The 6,000-nt window shown below is 32.6% G+C and overlaps 1 protein-coding gene across 1 annotated transcript in view; it reads left to right on the plus strand.

Annotated features, from left to right (window-relative positions):
• Positions 1-6,000, plus strand: part of LOC129954017 (neurotrimin) — a 480,552-nt gene that overhangs the window by 252,573 nt on the left and 221,979 nt on the right. The gene's annotated exons all lie outside the window — the stretch shown is intronic.

Genomic DNA, 6,000 nt, shown 5'->3' on the forward strand with positions numbered 1-6,000 from the left:
TCGAGGCAGTGGCGCAAATAGGTTGAAGTACACCCTAAGAAGTCTTACAATCGACTGGAAAAATCTTGACTATGGTCTTTTGGTATTCCGAGGGGATTTTTCTTATTGATAACAAGGAAAATGGTGTCACGGGTTCTGCTTTTGCAAGACAATGTACCAGTTCACAAGAGTCAAGTTTCGATGACTGCTTGCAGAAATGTAGATTCCGTTTATTGGATCACCCCCTTAAAGCCCAGATTAGGCCTCTTCTGATTATTTGATATTTCAAAATCTGAAGAAAGAACTCCGTTTAATAAGATTTACCGATGATAAACAGGTAAAGTCGGCAATTTCTGCCTATTCTGAAGGACTTGACAAATCATTTTTTTCGAAAGGCATTAATAAACTTTTCGGCTTACGAAAAAAGTGCATTAGGCTTAAGTGATATTATTATTATTGAAAAGAAAAAATGTAAATGTGATAAATGTGCCTGTTCATAAAGTTCATAGATAAATTCACTCATTTGACTGTTTTAGTGTTGAAGTTCATCTCTGATTGAATCCTTTGTACATTGAAACGGAACGGTGTCATACAGCTCGCTTAACAATCTTTGTTTCCAAAACACAGAAGTGGTCCTGTTAAGTAAGTTGAGTTTAAGAATTTTGAAAATGTTCCTGGAGTTATTGTAAACGGTCTGAAATGTCGAACGCACGCACAGACATTTCTCTAAAAATCTTTTATATCGACTCTAGGGACCTCGAAACGTCAATAAATGTCAGGAATCTTGAAGTCGATATCCCTTCTGGTTCTTGAGCGATGGCCGACGAAAAAAAATATGCGAACGTACAAACTATTCTTAGGACCTTGAAACGTCGACAAATGTCAAAATTTTCAATTTGACTAAGTTATAATAAGTTAATAAAACAATACTAAAACTTGTTAAAAATTTACTTTCCACCTAACTATCATTTCAAAAATTATTAATATTGGCATCAAACTCATTTCATATCACAGAAAATATTGTCTTCGTCATTCGGCACATTTTTGATAAAAATCCATCAGTCAGTTTTTTCATAAAAAATAAATTCTACCAAAAATAATACGCAAATTTGGTTAAAATTAATGTTCGGTTCTCCATATCTCGTAAAAATAGAAAATATTGACTTTAAATTCATCCAATTCGTATTTTTTTTTACAAGAAATAAAAACTTTTAAGAAATGCTACAAAAATTAGTTTTCAACTAAAAATCTCGTTAAGAAAAATAGATTTTGGAATCAAAGTATTTCATCATAATTATGCAAAATATTGTTGGTAACTTTAAGATTTTTAAGAATAATTCAACTAACAACTTTTTTCACAAAACACGAAAACTTAAAAACCTTTTCCGCAAGACAAATCAACACTTTCCAGTGCGGGGCGCATCCCAGCTTCTTTTTATTTGATAGTAATTTAATTTAACTTTTTAGAAAAATTAAAAAACAATACATAAGCATTTTCAAGTCTCTTAATGATAAAATTAATCACAATCCCTATGTAAGCTCGATTGATAGACCCAAATTTCTTGCAGCACAGTTAATGTCAATTCGATGCTGAAAATGAGTGACATGACTTCACCTGTACCTTGAAAGCGTAAACTATTCTATGGGACGAATCATCTTTCGCACTCATTTAGTTAGTAGGGCACTTAAAAATCTTGACATTCACAAATCTGCTAGCCCAGATAGTATCCCCGCAATTGTTCTGAAGATCCATCTGTCCTATTCTACAGGTCTCTTCCGAGGGAATGGAAAACTGCATTTATCCAGCCAGTCCCTAAAAAAGGCCAATCCTCCTCACCATCTAACTATCGTTCAATTACACTGATATCCCTTCTTTCCAAGGTCATGGAACAGCTGATCAATTTTCAGCTTAAGAAATATCTTGAAAAACAAAAGCTTCCTAATGACCGGCAGTATGTCGTTGGGTTATAAATTACCTTTTGGACCGTTCAATTCAAGTAGTCTTAGACGGGTTCAAATCTGATATCCACAAAATGAACGCTGGTGTGCCCCAAGGCTCCGTTTTGTCTCCGACACTTTTCCTTATTTTTATTAATGATATTTTGTCTGAAACTTCTAACCCTCTTAATTGTTTCGCTGATGACAGTTCCCTCAGCTTTTCATATTCGTTTCTAGATTCTCATCCTTGTTCTTCGTATGTGGACTACCAACGGCAACGTATGATAAGCTCATTAAATTCTGATCTTGACAGCATTGTCCAATGGGGAATCAAAAACCGTGTAGAATTTAATGCTTCGAAAACTCAATGTTGTCTTCTGTCACAAAAGCGTAGCCTTCCCCCAATGCCAGTATTCATGAGCTGTACTTGCATTGAGGAGACGGAATAGCTTTCAGTCCTAGGTATGTGCATTACAATCCACTTGTTGTGGAGTGATCACATATTTGACAACGACAAAAATGCTGCCAAAGTGTTTAGGTTTTCTCCGAAGATGCAAGAAGTTTTTTACCCCTACTGTTTTATCTATTAACTATGAAGCCTATATTCCTCCAAAACTCGAGTAAAATTCCCATATTTGGACAGGTTCTCCTATAACCTACTTGAGTCTCCTTAACAGAATTCAAAAGAGAGCTCTTAAAATGGTATGTGATCGTTGTCTAACTGAAACTTTTGTATCTCTCGAGCACTGTCGTGGTAAAATTTCATGCCTGTCATTATTTTATTTCTACTTTCATAAACAATGCTCTAATGAAATAGCTAATTGGATTCCTGTCCGCAAACAATTCAACCGTAATACCCGTTCTTCTAGGAATGCTCATCAGTTTACCCTTGAGCCAAATTTCTGACGTACTGTAAAGTACAGAGATTCTTTCTTGAGCCACACTACACGAATGTGGATTGCTTTACCAGACTTAATAATTTAGATTCATTACAATGTGAAGACATTAAAAACCCATGTGCACCGGTATCTCCTTTCTAATCTTATCCTCCCTTCCGAATTGCTCGCACTGTGATTAATCATTTTAAAGGTATTCATATCCCCTTGAGTGAGCGTATAATATACAAAAAAAAAGGAAGAGTATGCTAAAGCTTAAGCAGTGTACCCATCTTACACCACTTAGTCCCAAAATGGTTAGTAAAATATTGTAAAACAAACAACTTCAAAATCTTTTCGTTCTTCTAGACTGCTTTAAATCATTTCAGAAAATCCACCATAAGAATTTTCCGAAAACTTTGTAACGCTTTTCGAATTGATTTGATTTAAAATCAAGGCTCTTTATTTAAAAGCAATCTCTTTTAATATCATCTAGTATCCAAATCTGGAATTCAATGCATAGTTATTGGTTCTAATGGCAAAGGTTTTAGTTCTCAAAATGGTTCACTGTGGTGTATGTTTAACCTTTTTTTTCTGAAATATTTTTAAATTTCTAGCAAATCAAATTTTAATTTTCGATGATATTTATTGACATTAAAAATGCGCTATTTTACTTAACTTCTTTTTATACATCTTGCTTATATCCCTTTCCTATACTTTTTCTTCATTCCACCAAAAAAATGAGTAAGATATCATTTAAATGGAAAAACCAAGAAGATAGACACTCACGTTGATTTATTGTTAATTCTACAGCTACTTAAAATAACACGAACAATTAACAACTTTCCAGCCAATCAAATCAAATCGAATCCAATCGATTCACATTGACACAAGAATTTGCACGAGTGAATTGAATTGTGCAGCGCTCTTATCCAAAAGCACTTCCCTCTTTTTATTCGTTACAAATTCCTGTTTTAATCCTTCCAGCTGACAATGATGACAGAGAATAAAAAGAAAAACGATAGCGCGTTACTTTATCGTATGACAACAATGCAAGACTCACACACCTCCTCAAGCACCTACTCAGCCTCCCATCCCTTCCCATCATTGGGATTCATGTCAGGCAAAAAGCGTTAAGTAACACTTTACGTTACATATTCTTTACTACAACATCACATTCCCAACGCGATTGAAGGAACTCAACTAGAGATACGAAAAAATCTGAAAAAAAATGAAAACACTTCGCTGTCAATATCAGGACAACAGAAATAATTTATGCAAGTGCAAGTACCTTCCACCAGGACCTAGCACCAGCGACAGCGACAGCACCAGAACCCAGAACCATCAGCGAACTCTGCAGAGTTTGTACTTGTGGAAGGAAAATTCCATACAGTGAATTCCATTGGGGATAAAATAAAAATTCTGAAGACCTCATTCTGTGATTTTGCTATCGCTATCGAGTTCGTATCGAAATGCACTGCCACTCAATGACATGAACAAGGCCCAATGTGACTTATCTGTGAAGACAGTTTTTGTAGGTGCTTGAGAGTTTTCTACAACAGATTGAAGCTTCAATAACAGCTGTTTTTTTTTTGAAAATTATTGGAAGACAAAACTAATTAACGGATTTGTTGTCCTTAATAACATCGAAAGGACTTTTTTAACAGGTCCGCATTTTTGCATAGACATTAGTGAAAATTCTTATTTCTTTTAAACGTAAAAAGCTCGATCACTTGTACAGCAATGTATTTCGTCACTTTTGACTAGTCAAGGAGGAAATCTAGTTTTTGGACTTTTTATAGGAATATATTTTCTAATTTTTTAGGTGAATAGGAATGAAAATCATTAACTTTTGTGGGTCATAATTCTCTCAGCAAACTTTATCCTTTAAATAAAATGAAAAATGTATAAACTCTATCAAAGTCAAAACTTACTTACCCAATTTTAATATTTTTGTCTTAAGCACAAAGAAAGAATATTTGGGGATAATAAAATTCTACACGTTTTTTCTTCTTTCTATATAAAGAATATATTTTCGTATTGGTCTTTAAGGGTACCTTCCTAGAACCAATATTAACTTCCCATAGGAAATTATTGTAATGGGTCCGGTTCCACAGATTAAAAATTTTGATATTTCTTGACGTTTCTAGTGCCCTAGAGTCGAAATTAAAGATTTTTAGAAAGACGTTCCCGACATTTCTTTCGTCGTCCATAGGTCAAGAACCAGAAGAGATATCGACTTCGAATAAATTTTGTTATACAGATAATAGGGCAGACGGATGAAGATAGGGCTCTCAAAAAAATTGCGTGGGTGGTTTTTTTAACATGGCAGTTTAAAAATAAAAAATGAAAGTTTGGTTAAACCTTAAAATCAAATTAATAATTTCTTTTTAAAAATAAAAACCCAAAAAAAACATTATTCAAACTTGGTAAAAATTGAATTTCGACTCAAATATATTTTCAAAACTTTGTTGTTGGCTTACATCTAGTTATGGCTTTTAAAAAATATTTTTGTCAACATTCAGCAAAATTTTGAAAAAATCGAATTGACGTTTTTTTTTAAATGAAGACCTAACAAAAAAAACAATACTAAAATTTGGTAAGAATTTACTTTCGACTTAAATAATTTTTCAAAAATTAAAAATATTGTCTTAAAACTTTTTTTTTATCACAGAAAATATTGTTTTCGAAATTCAGTAGTTTTCTTTATTTTTTAGTCCGTTTTTTTCATTAAAAAAAAATATAAAAAATAGTACGCAATTTTTTAAAAATTGACAGTCGGTTCTTGATATCTCTCAAGTTATGAAATGCTACTAAAATATTTTTAACCCAACACGAAAGCCTACAAAATTTTAAGCAAGACAAATCGACAGACTCTATTTGAAATTATCAGAGGCATCCCAGCCTCTTTTTTGTATTTTAAATTGAACAGGAACTAATTAAGCGATTTAGTATTCATAATATTTTCTGATCAAAAATCAAATATTCAAAAAATTAAATTCTATTTCCAAAACTGGTCAACATTTTTGAACGAAATTCGAATTTAGAACGTATATTTATAAGCACTTAATAATTGTTTATCAAAAATAATTGTTTATGAAACATTTATTTCAAATAAAAGGTCACCATTTTCAAAAAATAAATTACATGTTTTTTTGAGAATTTAAATTTATGTAAGCTTAAGAAGACAGTCGCAATTAACGGGTTT

This window comes from Eupeodes corollae, chromosome 1 (genome assembly GCF_945859685.1).
Source record: "Eupeodes corollae chromosome 1, idEupCoro1.1, whole genome shotgun sequence".
Taxonomy (NCBI): Eukaryota; Metazoa; Arthropoda; class Insecta; order Diptera; family Syrphidae; genus Eupeodes; species Eupeodes corollae.